This window comes from Aquarana catesbeiana, linkage group LG01 (genome assembly GCF_042186555.1).
Source record: "Aquarana catesbeiana isolate 2022-GZ linkage group LG01, ASM4218655v1, whole genome shotgun sequence".
Classification (NCBI taxonomy): Eukaryota; Metazoa; Chordata; class Amphibia; order Anura; family Ranidae; genus Aquarana; species Aquarana catesbeiana.
In genome coordinates this window covers 528,795,956-528,813,831 of record NC_133324.1, presented here as the reverse complement: position 1 = coordinate 528,813,831, position 17,876 = coordinate 528,795,956, and the positions used below count along the sequence as shown (strand labels likewise).

General features: G+C 42.8%; 1 protein-coding gene across 2 annotated transcripts in view; it reads right to left on the bottom strand.

Moving 5' to 3' along the window:
- Nucleotides 1–8,315, bottom strand: part of TBXA2R (thromboxane A2 receptor) — an 892,108-nt gene extending 883,793 nt beyond the window's left edge. For both annotated transcript variants that reach the window (XR_012235507.1, XM_073594743.1), the window contains exon 1: nucleotides 8,042–8,315. The gene's annotated coding sequence lies outside the window, so the exon portion shown is untranslated. The remainder of the gene's footprint in view (nucleotides 1–8,041) is intronic.
- Between the last annotated feature and the right edge of the window lie 9,561 nt (nucleotides 8,316–17,876).

The following is a 17,876-nucleotide window of genomic DNA, read 5'->3' as shown; positions in this document are numbered from 1 at the left end:
AATCCAGACACTCCCTGTCAGCTCAGTTCCGGTATCCTTCACTGCACCTCCACCTGAGCCCAGAGATCCTGAGAAATTCTCTGGGGAGCGCATCAAGTTTTGGGCCTTCCACAACGCATGTCAGCTGTATTTTCTTTACAACCCCGGACTTTCTTGCTGGAATCCAGCAAAGTGGGGTTTATTATCTTGCTACTACAAGGGGATCCTCAAGCCTGGGCCCACCGGTTGCTGGAAGGAGACGACATACAGACGCATACTATGTCGTCTTTTCTTGATGCTATGTCACAACTATATGACGATCCATTACGTACTTCTACAGCAGAAGCTGCTCTCCATGTGCTCCAGCAAGGCCACAGAGCGGTTGAGGACTATGTGTCGGACTTCAGATGCTGGAGCGCAGACACCCAGTGGAATAATGCAGCTCTGTAGCACCAGTTCCGCATGGGTCTATCTGAGGACTTGAAAGATGAACTTGCCCGAGTAGAAATACCTGATACCTTGGAAGGACTTATCAGTCTGGTAATTCAGATTGACCGGCGGCTCCGTGAGCGCCAATCAGAGAAATGCACCCAGCAGACCCACTTTGTATGGATGACACCAAAGGCTCCTGTTCAGCCCCTTGCCGGCTCAAGTTCCATCAACCCCCGCACCTGCTGCTCCAAGGCCCATGCGACTCAGAGTGATGCGCCACACGCTATCTCCAGAGGAGCGATCACGCCGCCAGCAGAAGAATCTTTGCCTGTATTGTGGAGAGGCTGGCCATTATGTTCATGGGTGTCCTGCAAAGATGAGGAAGCTTCCTCCTACTAACCTCACGATGCTACCTGCCCAGTCAGCCCATCTTACTCTTCCTCTGTTAGTCCAGCTTCCAGAAAAGACAATTTCCGTTAACGCTATTGTGGACTCCGGAGCATGCAGTTGCTTTATTGACTTAAACTTTGCCGCCCAGCAACATATTCCCTTGCGGCCAAAGATGCATGGACTGTCTGTCTTTTTAGCTGACGGCTCACGCATCAGTTCTGGACCCGTAACTCAGGAGACACCTCCTTTACCCGTTACTTCCTCCCATCAACATAAGGAACTTTTGAGCCTTGACGCTATCACTTCCCCCTTGTTTCCTGTCGTCCTGGGTTTACCTTGGCTCCAGGCCCATAACCCTCAGATTAACTGGTTGTCCGGGGAGACCAAGTTTTCATCACCGTATTGTCTGAAGCATTGTCTACCAGGATCTATGAGTACGTCAGCAAACTTATTCTGTATGGACTTTGATCAAGATGTTCTTCAATCGTTACCCAAACCCTACCACCAGTACCTTGACGTCTTCAGCAAACAAGGAGCTGATACCTTGCCGTGCAACCGCCCATATGACTGTCCAATTGATCTCTTGCCCAGAGCTGCAATTCCATTTGGACGTGTGTTCCCATTGTCAGAGCGAGAACAAGAGGCACTGAAAGAGTATGTTGATGAGAACCTCAAGAAGGGGTTTATCAACCCATTCACCTCCCCAGCAGGAGCAGGGATATTCTTCGTAACCAAGAAGGACCACTCTCTCCGCCCTTGTGTGGATTATTGGGAGCTAAATAAAGTTACGGTTAAGAACAGCTATCCCCTGCCTCTAATGACTGAGTTGTTCCAGAAACTGAGATCTGCAACCATTTTTACTAAACTGGACTTGAGAGCTGCCTATAACCTGATATGTATTCGAAAAGGGGATGAGTGGAAGACGGCTTTCCGCACCAGATTCGGGCACTTCGAGTATCTGGTCATGCCCTTTGGGCTCTGCAATGCCCCGGCAACCTTCCAGCACTTTATTAATGATGTGTTCCGAGACCTGTTGGATATCTTCATAATTGTCTACCTGGACGATATTTTAATCTTCTCTGGTTCTCTTGATCAACACAGAGAGTACGTCAGTATTGTGTTAGGCCGACTCCGTCAACACAAGCTGTATGCAAAACCGGAGAAATGCGAATTTGACCGGCAGAGCATTCAATTTTTGGGACTAGTAATTTCTACAGCAGGAGCATCCCCAAAAAGTATCCCCCATACTGGAATGGCCTGTACCCACAGACAAGAAGGGGGTACAAAGCTTTGTAGGTTTTGCGAACTTTTATAGGAAGTTCATTAAAGGGTTCTCTGCCATCATCACCCCAATAACACAACTAACCAAACAAAACCTACGATTCTGCTGGAACTCCGAGGCACAAATCGCTTTTGAAACGCTGAAGAAACTCTTCACTTCGGCTCCTATCCTCAGGCACCCTGACCCGTCCTTACCCTACATCCTCGAAGTGGATTCTTCCCAAAACAGCAGTGGGGGCAGTTGTTTCCCAACTTCAAGAGGTTAAAGCCTTGATGCACCCTGTGGCCTTCTTCTCACGGAAACTTTCTCCAGCAGAAAGAAATTACGATGTAGGAGGTTGTGAGCTGTTAGCCATCAAAGCAGCACTGGAGGAGTGGAGATACTTGTTGGAGGGCGCTAACCATCCCATACTGATATATACTGACCATAAAAATCTGCCAAAAGACTGAAGCCACGACAAGCTTGATGGGCTCTGTTTTTTACTCGTTTTTCCTTTCACATAACCTACCGACCTGGATCAAAAAATGCAAAACCGGACGCATCTCGTATGTACGATGACCCCAAGGACTTGACAACACCAGATACCATCCTGCCTACAGGGAACTTCCTACTTCTGCAGACAGATCTTTTGTCACAAATCAAACAAGCTTCCATGAACATCCTCAGCCCCCCTGGAGTGACTCTGGAGTGACTCTAATACCGCGTACACACGACCGGACACACGACCGGCAGACTTTGTCCGGCGGACTTTTCGACGGACTTTACGACGGACTTTCCAAATGAATGGACTTGCCTACACACGATCAACCAAAGTCCAACGGATTCATACGTGATGACGTACAACCGGACTAAAACAAGGAAGTTCATAGCCAGTAGCCAATAGCTGCCCTAGGTCGGTTTTTGTCCGTCGGACTAGCATACAGACGAGCGGACTTTTCAACCGGACTCGAGTCCGTCGGACAGATTTGAAACATGTTGAAAATCGAGTTGGCATTATCCTCAGCATACCATTCCCAAACTAATGGGCAAACTGAGAGGACTAACCAAACGCTGGAACAGTACATCCGGTGTTTCACATCCTTTGCTCAGGACGATTGGGTAGCCTTACTGCCACTAGCAGAATTTGCCTACAACAATGCCAATCACTCAGCTACAGGTCAATCCCCTTTCTTTTCTAATTATTTTTCTAATAATTATTTAATAATTATCATTTTTGCCTGATTTCATTCCAGAGTCTACAGTTCCAGCAGTACAGAATACCATGGATTTCCTCAACCGCAATAATAAGATCTTGCAGGAAGCCAAAGCGCAAGCTGACAACAAGAAGGCTTTTGATAGGAAAAGGAGAAGAGAACTGAACCTACAGCCGGGTGATCAGGTATGGCTTTCCACAACCAATCTTAAGTTGAAATGTCCATCGAAAAAGTTGGCACCCAAATTTACTGGTCCCTTCCCGGTGAAGAGGAGGTTGAATGAAGTATCATATGAACTGTCTCTACTGACTCATTTAAGATACACCCTATATTTCATGTTTTGCTACTGAAGCCTGCAGTACCTGATCCTTTCCCCGACAGAGGACCTAAACCACCGGAACCTGTTTTGATTGATGGAAATGAGGAATATGAAGTGGAGGCTACCCAGGCTAACCTGGATTGCAGGAGAAGGCGGAATCAGGTACAATTTCTGGTTAAATTGAAGGGATACCGCCTGGAGGACAATTCCTGGGAGCCCACATGCAATATTCATGCAAGAAGCTTAGTTTGTGCCTTTTTTCTTGCTCACCCTGATAAAAAGAACCTGTTGGGCACCCGGAGGTTGCCCCTTGGGGGGGCAATGTCAGGGATACCCTGTGGCAGGACAAACACTCAGGCGTGCGCGCGTGCACACACATGTTCCTATGGGAGCGCGCTGTACCAGGCAGCGGTGCGTGAGCGCGCATAGACACGAGGCAGGCACGCTGACTCGGCTTGGCACCAGTTCCCCTTTAAAAAGCCAGCAGCTGCTCTGGTACAGTGCTGTCTGATCTGCAGTTTAAACCTGAGTCTGATCCTGAACCTGCTGTATTACCTGACCTTGCTTCGTTGACTACTGCTGCCTTCTCCTCTCTGGACCCGGCCTGCTTGACCTTGCTACTTCTGAAACTATTGATCTCCAGTTGCCGAACCTCTGCCTGCCTGCTGACTACCCTTTACCTGCTGATTGTACTACCTGTTGCCCGTTCTGACCCGGCTTGTCTCACTCTGCTTAGTCCGTTCCTGATCCAGCTCCGCCCAGATCCAGGGGTCGCTGACCCGCACCTATACCACCGCTTCCTACTGCTTCTGCTACCAGTCCGTCCGGTGGATCACCTCTACCACCTGCATCAGCTACCATGGATCATACAGGCACTCCTACCTCACTGCGCTCCTGTACCACTGTTGCAACCCCAGTGGTCCTCGAGCCAGGGCTGTAAGAAAGGTCTCCTTCTACAGTTGGGCTCTGATACCAGGTACGTGACACTCACCCTCACCTCAATCCTAATTTAAATACTCTTCCTGCCTTCCCATAAACCTCTCCCCCAGCACAGCAGACCCCCTTCCATTTCGGTGCAAATCATCTTTAGCATATAGGTTGCACCCCAATGAAAAGTCAGCCCAGTGCTCTAGAAAACCAAATCCTTCCTTCTTACAGCAGGTCTTTAGCCATGCATTCAGTTCTCGAATCTCTCCGTCTTTCCTGTGTTGCGCATGGCACAGACAATATTTCAGAGAATATCACCATAGAGGTCCTTCCCTTCAACTTGCAGCCTAGTTCTTTAAGTTGATTCTTAAGGAACCTCCACTCTCCATGTATTCTGCCACTGGTTCCAACACGGACCAAGACACCTAAGTTGTGCCCAGCCCCTCCCAGTAATAAATCCATCCGGTCCACCACATGCCAAACTCTAGCACCAGGGAAGAGAGCAAACTATTCAGTGAGGTGATCCTGGTGACAAATGAATATCCAGATGGTGCCTCTCTTCCCCTTCCTTTTCCTTATCCCTGACCACATCTCACTATGATCCTGAAGAAAAAAAGTGGAGCTGGCTGGAGAAAGGACACAGGCTACAGGAGCTGAACTTCATGTAGCAGTATTACTGCCTCTATTACACATAATATCATTGACCATATTTGGTCATATTCATATATGGTCAAGGACATCACCTGGGAGACCTTTGTATAACAGTTGTCATTCCCCAGACTTTGCATTCGGCACCAGACACGTCTTCATGGTGAAGTTTTTTCCTTTTGGCAGGTCGGTGTGCATCAGGCATTGTGATTAAAGTGCATATGCAACACTGGATGATGTAATTGAAAATGGATTTACAACAAGGTACTCTTTTTGGGATGTTTTTTTTAATTAAAGGACTTGCAAAATCTTTGGGTGTCTTTATTACTAGGTTAGAATTTTTTTTGCGGATGAGTAGGAGTACTATGTAGCCCATACTCATTCACATGTAGAGGTGATATCTGGGTGCTTCTTTATTGTGAAATGGGGGCTTCCAGATTCTGTTAACCCTCCTGCCCACAGACCCCTACAACCACTGGCTAGGGTCGTGGGGAAGAGGCCCTTTTCCTCTTCAACATGGTGACAAGGTTCTTTGCCAGGGGGCCCCCCTAGCAAGGTATGCCACCCATTGTCACATACCAGTTGGAAGCCGAGGTGCTGAGAGGGCTCCCCTTGTGGCTAAGCGCATCACACCCCTGGAGATGGTATAGGGAGTGCAGTGCCCAAAAAAGCACACCTTGCCAGGTGCTGCTGTAGTCAGAAGAGCTGATCACCAGGAGATTGCTATAGCAGACTGGGCATACTTGAAGAGTAGGTATGCTGAGGTGCTTGGTGGAGAGGAAAATGAGAGCCAGGCCAAAGGTCATACATGGTGGATCAGTCAGGCAGTGAAACTGGAACAAGTTGGGTTCATACACAGGAGACAGGAGAAAAGAAGTTAGGTACAAGCCAGGATATCAGGAAGCAGGGTCAAGGCAAGCCGGGTCGGTAATGGGAAGTCCAAGAATCAGGACTACAGAAGCACAGGGAACACAGGGGAGCTGACGATAATCCAGTAACATCATGCTCACAGCAGCAGGTTTAAATAGGCCAGTGGGCACCATTTTCCTGAGACCCATGTTAAGAGCATATGGCCTGGTATGGTTCAGGAGTGGGGTTTACGCTGCCTCCCCCCTTTCCTGGCCAGCCAGGCTGCATGCTCAGATTAAGGGTCTGGTATGGATTTTCAGGTGGACACCCATGCACTTGTTTTTTTTTTTTTGCATGAGGTACCCCTTAAAAGTCATAACAGACTTCTGGTATGGGGTCTAGTATGAGTAAGGGGGAATGCCACTACATTTTTTTTTAATAAACTATTTCCGGTGGGGATAGGGGATGGGGCCAGTGACATCACTGCTTCTGCTGATACCCTTAATAACCATCATCAGCGGGAAGCTATCATGTGTAATAGTGGAAGTAATGCCACTCTTATACATACTGTTTGGCTGTTCAAACTGGAGCCAAAGTTCGGTCTGAACTTAATTTCAGATCAAACCTTGAGCTCATCTGTATTAGTCAGACTTTGGGGATTATTTACGAAAGGCAAATTCACTTTGCACTACAAGTGCACTGCAAGTGCACTTGGAAGTGCAGTCGCTGTAAATCTGAGGGGTAGATCCTAAATGAGGGGAAGGTCTGCTGATTTTATCATCAAATCATGTGCAAGCTAAAATGCTGTTTTTTATTTTCCTTGAATGTTCCCCTTGGATTTACAGCGACTGCACTTCCATGTGCACTTGCAGTGCAAAGTGGATTTGCCTTTTGTAAATAACACCCTTTGTCTCTCTCTCTTGTTTATACTGCCTACCATGAGAAATGTAGGGAGTAAAGAGAAACAAGAGATTTGCCAATCACAGGGCACTATTGCAACGTTATAACATTACATGACATTGAAAAAAAAAAAAGCACAGAGCCATGCTATAATTCATATGTAATACTGATTACTGTTAAAAAATGCTGTGAGTTTAGTGTCACTAAGTAAAAAGTCTGGCAAGATGATATGTGCAAGATATATACACATATATACACACACACACACACACACAAACACACACACACACACACACACACACACACACACACACACAAGGGTTCTTCAAAAAGTTTGCACACTTTATTTAAATATAAAAAAGTGTGGAAACTTTAAGGCCCTTTCTATATATATTAATTACCACACCAGACCCTTAAATTCCACAAAATAGCAGCCCGTTTAAAGCAGTAGAATTTACAAGTGCCCAATTAGCTCTGTAATTACACATTCAGAAATTATTTTTCTACTTCAGCTAGTTCTATCCATCAATTTTGAAGGAAAGTGTGTTGGATGCCTACATACTGTACATATACTGAACTGTTACTTTAAGAGTAAACTTCATATAATAGCTGTATATTTAACTGGAATTTACTATTCCTAGCTTTTGTACTTTTGAAATAATAGTTCACATGATTATGAATAAAACTAATCAAAACACAGTAATACATATTACATATAACGTATTTTGCATTCATTACCTTAAAAGGCAGATATAGATCGACTATTGAACTAGAAAATTACATCAGCTTTTATTAACATCAGGTGACATCTCTTTCGGTGTAGCAGGCAAAGACACATCCCTTTTTTTAATTATTTCATACGTGTGTGTTTTAATTAATACTACTTTTTTCTTGAAATTTAAAACTGAGCAGCTTAGACTTTTCTCTGTCTGGCAGACTGCATCTGAGTACATTAGCTTAACAAACAACTACCAATACACATATCTGAAGTGGCTCTATACTAAAAAACATAAAACCTAACTCAACTCAATAGCTTAATCGAACAGCTGTACAGTCATATGTTTAACCTGTCCTTTTCTTGCTGGATAAACTGTAACAGAAATAAAAGAACATTGTACTTGCCTTGTATTATTACATTCCTTTAGTCTTTTTCAACAACAGAGGGAGTTTCCTTCGTCTGCAGTCTTAACTACTTCAAATTGCTGGCAGGATGCCTTGTGTACTTATACTCCGATATGAAAATGGGTGTCTGTGCTAGCATTTGTGCTTGCTAAGGAATGATGAAACATATTTTTTCCTTCAAAATATTGTAGTTCCAACTAGATAACTCATCCCAGGAAAGAAGCGCATTTTTGAACTCAACATGGGGAATTAATTACAGTCTGGAGGACAGTGCAACATAAATTGCGAAATAAGGAGAATATTTTCTTTTTTAAAGCTTTGAAGCAGAAGTGACTATTAACTTCCAGAAAGGAAGTGTATCCACAGATGGTGCATGTCTGTTATCTAGTGTCTATTAAAATGCATACTACGGTGCCTTAAAAAAGTATTCATACCCATTGAAATTTTCCACATTTTGTCATGTTACAACCAAAAACGTAAATGTATTTCATTGAGATTTTATGTGATAGACCAACACAAAGTGGCACATAATTGTGAAGTCGAAGAAAAATCCTAAATGTTTTTCCAAATTTTTTTTGAAAATAAATATGTGAAAAGTGTGGCGTGTATTTGTATTCAGCCCCACCGAGTCAATACTTTGTAGAACCATCTTTTACTGCAATTACAGCTGCAAGTCTTTTTGGGTATGTCTTTACCAGCTTTGCACATCTAGATAGTGACATTTTTGCCCATTCTTCTTTGCAAAATAGCTCAAGCTCTGTCAGATTGGATGGAGAGCATCTGTGAACATCAATTTTCAAGTCTTGCCACAGATTCTCAATTTGATTTAGATCTGGACTTTGACTGGGCCATTCTAACACATGAAAATGCTTTGATCTAAACCATTCCAGTGAAGCTCTGGCTGTATGTTTACAGTCGTTGTCCTGCTGGAAGGTGAACCTCTGCCCCAGTCTCAATTTTTTTGCAGACAACAAGGTTTTTATTCTAAGATCATCCTGTATTTGGCTCCATCCATCTTCCCATCAACTCTGACCAGCTTCCCTGTCCCTGCTGAAGAAAAGCATCCCCACAACATGATGTTGCCACCACCATGTTTCACGGTGGGGATGATGTGTTCAGGGTGATGTGCAGTATTAGTTTTCTGCCACACATAGCATTTTCCTTTTAGACCAAGAAGTAAAATTTTGGTCTCATTCTTCTTACCTGCTGTGTCCCCCACATGGCTTCTCGCAAACTGCAAACAGGATTTCTTATGGCTTTCTTTCAACAGTGGCTTTCTTCTTGCCACTCTTCCATAAAGGCTAGATTTGTGGAGTGCACGACTAATAGTTGTCCTGTGGACAGATTCTCCCACCTGAGTTGTATATCTCTGCAGCTCCTCCAGAGTTACCATGGGCCTCTTGGCTGCTTTGGCATCTCATTGGCATCTCATTAATGCTCTCCTTGCCTGTCAGTTTAGGTGGACGGCCATGTCTTGGTAGGTTTGCAGTTGTGCCAAACTTTTTCCATTTTCAGATGATGGATTGGACAGTGCTCTGTGAGATGTTCAAAGCTTGGGATATTTTTTATAACCTACCCCTGCTTTAAAACTCTCCACAACTTTATCGCTGGCCTGGCTGGTGTGTACCTTGGCCTTCATGATGCTGAATGTTCACTAAGGTTCTCTAACAAACCTCTGAGGTCTTCACAGAACAGCTGTATTTATACTGAGATACACACAGGTAATTTAGAACACATTTACATTTTTGGTTGTAACTATTTACTAATTAGGTGACTTCTGAAGGCAATTGGTTCCACTAGATTTTAGTTAGGGGTATCAGAGTAAAGAGGGCTGAATACAAATGCACGCCACACTTTTCAGATATTTATTTGTCAAACAATTTGAAAACCATTTATCATTTTCCTTCCACTTCACAGTTATGTGCCACTTTGTGTTGGTCTATCACATAAAATCCCCCAAAAGAACACATTTACATTTTTGGTTGTAACATGACAAAATGTGGAAAATTTCAAGGGGTATGAATACTTTTTCAAGGCACTGTATATGCTGTGCTCTTCGTCAGTTGACTGTTTAGTTTTTATATTTTTTAATATTGGTATGCAGGGTTGTATAGGTCAACACTCAGTTGTGCAGCATTTAACAATATACAGAGAGTAGAGTTAAAATACAATTAAATACAAGAGGGTTAGGAGGGTCCTGCTCATAAGAGCTTACAATAAAAAAAATTAAAGGGAGGAGCAAATGGTACAAAAGTAATAACTGTGTGGGGATGAGTTCATGAAGAAATAAAAGCTCAGTTGTTAGGCAAAGGCAGAGTTTTCAGGATCACCTAAAGAGTAGGAGATAGCTGGGCAGATTGGGAGTGTTCCAGAGGATGGCGCAAATGGCTCCCAGTTACCAGGTGTAGCTGATCTGGTCATTAGCGGGCCTTATTATGTCAGGAGTCAGCAGCTGGGAGACCAAATATATGTAGCTGCACCAAAAAACTGGGACCAAACCATGTATGTATGTATATATTTTTAAAGTGTGATTTATTTACAGGAATGAAAGATAATTACACACCAGCAAGCAAAAAACATGACAATGCATGAGAAGCAAATCTAAATAACAAAATGCCTAAACAGCAATCTTAACCAAACTTATATATATGCTGTATGTGCTGTATGTACAAATGTACAAATGAGGTACACAGAAGGCAGGGGAGAGCAGGGAGTGGATGGGGAGGGGGAAAACAAAACTGGAAGGGAACAAGGTAGCAGGATACTAGATACAGAGAAGGGCAAGATTAACAGTGAATGGCAATAAAGTCAGGCAGCAGCACAACAAACAGGGTACAAAGCAAGAGCAGCCAAAACTAGCACAAAAGGCGCTGTGTGCCAGTGGAAGCAGCCTTATATAGCCACCTAGCAGCTGAAACCATGTAGAGCTGATCAATGAAACCTGATGGTTTCTAAGAGACACCTACTGGTGGACACTGGAACTGTAGCTATCAGAACCACATGAGAACCACAGCACCAACAGCAGATGAACCAGATCCTGACAGTTCCCCCGCCTTAAGGAGCAGCCTCTGGATGCTCTACTGTTACCCACCACCAGGGTCTAGAAGCTGACTGGGTACCGCACTGCCAGGGTCTGGAGACTGACTGAGTACCCCGCCACCGGTGGCCAAAAACCTGCTGGGCTTCCTACTGGTCAGATCTCTGAAAAGGCAAAACACTGAGTTTACAATTCTATAATGCAGCATCCATCCCAACACTTGGATTCTGAAGACTTTATACCGGAGTCCTCAATCCATACAGGTGCCCTAATCTCAGGGTGTTCCATTACAACTGGACCCTCCCCATCCAGATTACTAGAGACTGCTCCACATTTTACCTGCCACTCAGGTCTACCCAAGGCATAGGTTACCCAACCCGGGTCCCCAAATGCACCTGAGATCACAGAGATTAAACCTGGGTCAGGACAAGGTTCAGATGGAACTCTGCACTTCCCCAGAGGACCTCTACTGCTGGGGCTCTAATAGCAGATGCAGCTCTCAAGTTCAAAGTGGGTATCTGGACCTCCCAGACATGGCACAACAGGTTCAACTGGCTGGAAAAAAAACTCAGAACAGGCAACAGTAGGGATCTTAAACCAAACAGACAACCCCTTCAAGCCACAGCATAGTCCAGCTGGGTGACAGTATGGATTTCCCATTTGCTTAAAATGCAACAATACAAATGAAAAATTATTTTAAATATAGTGCCTGGGGGTTCCCCTTAATGTGCCTGTAAAGTGGTGCATATGTAGCATGCATAAAACATGCTACAGCAAAAACGACATTTCTAAAGAAAAAAAATCCCATTTAACCACCTCAGCCCCGGAGGATTTGGCTGCTCAATGACCGGAGCACTTTTTACAATTTGGCACTGCGCTGCTTTAACTGGTAATTGCGCGGTCATGCAATGCTGTACCAAAATGAAATTTGCGTCCTTTTTCCCCACAAATAGAGCTTTCTTTTGATGGTATTTGATTGCCTCTGCGATTTTTATTTTTCGCGATATGAACTGAAATAATCAAAAATTTTGAAATAAAATCATATTTTCTAATTTTTGTTATAAAAAAAAAAAATTGATAAACTCAATTTTAGTCATACATTTAAGCCAAGATGTATTCAGCCACATGTCTTTGGTAAAAAAAATGTCAATAAGCGTATATTTATTGGTTTGCGTAAAAGTTATAGCGTCTACAAACTAGGGTATGTTTTCTGGAATTTACGCAACTTTTAGTTTATGACTACCTATCTCATTTCTTGAGGTGCTAAAATGGCAGGGCAGTACACCCCCCCCCCCCAAAATGACCCCATTTTGGAAAGTAGACACCCTAAGGAAAATGCTGAGAGGCATGTTGAGCCCCTTGAATATTTTATCTTTTTGTCACAAGTGATTGAAAAATGACAAAAAAAAAAAATTACACAAAGTTGTCACTAAATGATATATTGCTCACACATGCCATGGTTATATGTGGAATTACACCCCAAAATACATTCTGCTGCTTCTCCTGAGTATGAAGATAACTCATGTGTGAGACTTTTTGGGAGCCTAGCCGTGTACAGGACCCCAAAACCCAAGTACCGCCTTCAGGATTTCTAAGGGTGTAAATTTTTGATTTCACTCCTCACTACCTATCACAGTTATGAAGGCCATAAAATACCAAGATATCACAACCCCCCCAAATGACCCCATTTTGGAAAGAAGACACTTTAAGCTTTTTGCTGAGAGGCATGTTGAGTCCATGAAATATTTTATATTTTGCCACAAATTTCGGGAAAACTACAATTTTTTTTTTAACACAATGTTGTTACTAAATGATATATTGTTCAAACATGGCATGGTTATATGTGAAATTACACCCCAAAATACATTCTGCTGCTTCTCCTGAGTACAGGGATACCACATGTGTGAGACTTTTTGAGAGCCAACCATGTACAGGACCCCGAAAACCAAGCACCGCCTTCAGGATTTCTAAGGGCGTAAAATGGTGATTTCACTTCCTCACTACCTATCACAGTTTCGGAGGCCATGAAATGACAATATAGCACAACCCCCCCAAATGACCCCATTTTGGAAAGAAGACACTTCAAGCTTTTTTGCTGAGAGGCATGTTGAGTCCATGAAATATTTTATATTTTGTCACAAATTTCTGGAAAATTACAATTTTTTTTAACACAACGTTGTTACTAAATGATATATTGTTCAAACATGGCATGGTTATATGTGAAATTACACCCCAAAATACATTCTGCTGCTTCTCCTGAGTATGGGGATACCACATGTGTGGGACTTTTTGGCAGTCTAACCGCGTACAGGACCCCAAAAACCAAACACCGCCTTCAGGCTTTCTAATGGCGTACATTTTTTATTTCACTCCTCACTGCCTATCACAGTTTCGGGGGCCATGAAATGCCCAGATAGCACAACCCCCCCCCAAATGACCCCATTTTGGAAAGTAGACACCCCAAGCTATTTGCTGAGAGGCATGTTGAGTATTTTGCAGATGTCGCTTTTGTCACAAAGGGGGTTATTTACGAAAGGCAAATCCACTTTGCACTACAAGTGCACTGCAAGTGCACTTGAAAGTGCACTTGGAAGTGCAGTCGCTGTAAATCTGAGGGGTAGATCTGAAATGAGGGGAAGCTCAGCTGATTTTATCATGCAATCATGCGCAAGCTAAAATGCTGTTTTTTATTTTCTTTGCATGTCCCCCTCAGATCTACAGCGACTGCACTTCTAAGTGCACTTTCAGTTCACTTTCAAGTGCACTTGTAGTGCAAAGTGGTTTTGCCTTTAGTAAATAACCCCCAAAGTTTTGAAAATTGAAAAAAGAAAAAAAATACATTTATCTTCTCTTTCTTCATTTTTCAAAAAAAAAAATGAGATCTGCAAAATACTCACCATGCCTCTTAGCAAATACCTTGGGGTGTCTACTTTCCAAAATGGGGCCAGTGGGGGGGGGGGGTTGTGCTATCTGGACATTTCAAGGCCTCCATAACTGTGATAGGTAGTGAGGAGTAAAATCACAATTTTACGCCTTTAGAAAGGCTGAGGGCAGTGCTTGGTTTTGGGGTCCTGTATGCGGCTAGGCTCCTAAAAAGTCTCACACATGTGGTATCCCCGTACACAGGAGAAGCAGAAGAATGTATTTTGGGGTGTAATTCCACATATAACCATGCCATGTTTGAACAATATATAATTTAGTGACAACTTTGTGTAAAAAAAAAAGTTGTAATTTTCCCGAAACTTGTGGCAAAGTATCAAATATTCCATGGACACAACATGCCTCTCAGCAAAAAGCTTGAAGTGTTTTCTTTCCAAAATTGGGTAATTTGTGGGGGTTTTGTGCTATTTTGACATTTCAGGGCCTCCAAAACTGTGATAGGTAGTGAGGAAGTGAAATCACCATTTTTTACGCCCTTAGAAAGCCTGAAGGCGGTGATTGGTTTTCGGGGTCATGTACACAGCTAGGCTCCCAAAAAGTCTCACACATGTGGTATCCCCGTACTCAGGAGAAGCAGCAGAATGTATTTTAAGGTGTAATTTCACAAATGCCCACTGCATGTTTGAGCAATAGATCATTTAGTGACAACTTTGTGCAAAAAAATTTTTTTTCATTTTCCCACTACTTGTGGCAAAATATAAAATATTCCATGGACTGAACATGCAACATGCCTCTCATCAAATAGCTTGGGGTGTCTACTTTCCAAAATGGGGTCATTTGGGGGGGTGTGCTATCCTGTCATTTTATGGCCTTCAAAACTGTGATAGGTAGTGAGAAGTGAAATAAAAAATTTACACCCTTAGAAATCCTGAAGGTGGTGATTGGTTTTTTGGGGTCCTGTATGTGGCTAGGCTCCCAAAAAGTCTCACTCATGAGGTATCCTCGTACTCAGGAGAAGCAGCAGAATGTATTTTTGGGTGTAATTCCACATATAACCATGCCATGTTTGAACAATATATCATTTAGTGACAACTTTGTGCAAAAAAAAAAGTGTAATTTTCCCGAAACTTGTGGCAAAATATAAAATATTCCATGGACTCAAAATGCCTATCAGCAAATAGCCTGGGATGTCTATTTTCCAAAAAGGGGTCATTTGGGGGGGGAGGGGGGGTTTGAACTGTCCTGGCATTTTATGCACAACTTTTGGAAGCTTATGTCACACATCACCCACTCTTCTAACCACTTGAAGACAAAGCCCTTTCTGACACTTTTTGTTTACATGAAAAAATATTATTTTTTTGCAAGAAAATTACTTTGAACCCCCAAACATTATATATTTTTTAAAGCAAAGGCCCTACAGATTAAAATGGTGGATGTTGCAATTGTTTTTTCACACAGTATTTGCGCAGCGATTTTTCAAACGCATTTTTTTGGGGAAAAACACACTTTTTTTTAATTTTAATGCACTAAAACACACTATATTGCCCAAATGTTTGATGAAATAGAAAAGATGATCTTATGCCGAGTACATGGATACCAAACACCACATGCTTTAAAATTGCGCACAAACGTGCAGTGGCGACAAACTACATACATTTTTAAAAGCCTTTAAAAGCCTTTACAGGTTACCATTTTAGATTTACAGAGGAGGTCTACTGCTAAAATTACTGCCCTCTGACCTTCGCGGTGATACCTCACATGCATGGTGCAATTGCTATTTACATATGACACCATGACACATATGACGCTTGTGTTCGCCTTTGCGCATGAGCACAGGGGGACAGGGGTGCTTTATTTTTTTAATTATTTATTTTGCTTTTTTTATTATATTTTTAAACTGTTCCTTTCATTTTTTTAATCATTTTTATTGTTATCTCAGGGAATGTAAATATCCCCTATGATAGCAATAGGTAGCGACAGGTACTCTTTTTTTTTTAAATTGGGGTCTATTAGACCCTATATCTCTCCTCTGCCCTCAAAGCATCTGACCACACCAAGATCGGTGTGATAAAATGCTTTGCCCATTTCCCAATGGCGCTGTTTATATCCGGCGAAACCTCATGTCATGAAATGCTAGTAGCTTCTGGTTTCTTAGGCCATAGAGATGACTGGAGCCATTCTGGTCTCTGATCAGCTCTATGGTCAGCTGACAGAACCACCGGCTGCATTCTTGGGTTCCCTATTGGGACAGGAGAGCCCGAGAAAACCATGGAAGACGGTATAAAAGCAGTCTAGAGGCTAATTAGCCCCTAGGATTGCTTTTACATGAAAGCCGACCACTGGCTGAAAAGAATGATACCAAGATGATACCTAAACCTGCAGGCATCATTCTGGTATAACCACTGAAAGTCCAGCAACATACCGGTACATTGCTGGTCCTTGTTGGGCATACATTGTAATGTTCTTTTTTTCATGCAGTCTGTGGGCTAAACGAAAAATAGAGATTGATCGGTGGGTATGCCCAACATTAGAATACCGCCCTTCATCCACCCACTTCTAATGATTTACGTATCGTGGGAGCAAACACTGTTGCTGTCAAGATGCATGGTTCACCAGTCCTCAGGAAGGATGTACTGGAAATGGAGCGAGTACAAAGAAGGGCAACAAAGCTAATAAAGGGTCTGGAGGATATTAGTTATGAGGAAAGGTTGTGAGCACTTACCTTATTCTCTCAGGAGAAGAGACGCTTTAGGGGTTATGATTTCAATATACAAATACCATACTGGTGACCCCACAATAGGGATAAATCTTTTTTGCAGAAGGGAGTTTAACAAGACTCGTGGCCACTCATTAACCACTTGAGCCCCGGACCATTATGCTGCCTAAGGACCAGAGGTCTTTTTCCAATTTGGCACTGCGTCGCTTTAACTGCTAATTGCGCGGTCATGCAATGCTGTACCCAAACGAAATTTGCGTCCTTTTCTTCCCACAAATAGAGCTTTCTTTTGATGGTATTTGATCACCTCTGCAGTTTTTATTTTTTGCGCTATAAACGGAAAAAGACCGAAAATTTTGAAAAAAAATGATATTTTCTACATTTTGTTATAAAAAAAATCCAATAAACTAAATTTTAGTCATACATTTAGGCCAAAATGTATTCGGCCACATGTCTTTGGTAAAAAAAATGTCAATAAGCATATATTTATTGGTTTGCGCAAAAGTTATAGCGTCTACAAACATTTTCTGTAATTTACACAGCTTTTAGTTTATGACTGCCTATGTCATTTCTTGAGGTGCTAAAATGGCAGGGCAGTACAAACCCCCCCCCCCAAATGACCCCATTTTGGAAAGTAGACACCCCAAGGAAATTGCTGAGAGGCATGTTGAACCCATTGAATATTTATTTTTTTTGTCCCAAGTGATTGAATAATGACAAAAAAAAAAAAAATAAATAAAAATTTACAAAAAGTTGTCACTAAATGATATATTGCTCACACAGGCCATGGGCCTATGTGGAATTGCACCCCAAAATACATTCAGCTGCTTCTCCTGAGTATGGGGATACCACATGTGTGGGACTTTTTGGGAGCTTAGCCGCGTACGGGGCCCCGAAAACCAAGCACCGCCTTCAGGATTTCTAAGGGTGTAAGTTTTTGATTTCACTCTTCACTGCCTATCACAGTTTCGGAGGCCATGGAATGCCCAGGTGGCACAAAACCCCCCCAAATGACCCCATTTTGGAAAGTAGACACCCCAAGCTATTTGCTGAGAGGCATATTGAGTCCATGGAATATTTTATATTTTGACACAAGTTGCGGGAAAGTGACACTTTTTTTTTTTTTTTTGCACAAAGTTGTCACTAAATGATATATTGCTCACACAGGGCATGGGCATATGTGGAATTGCACCCCAAAATAC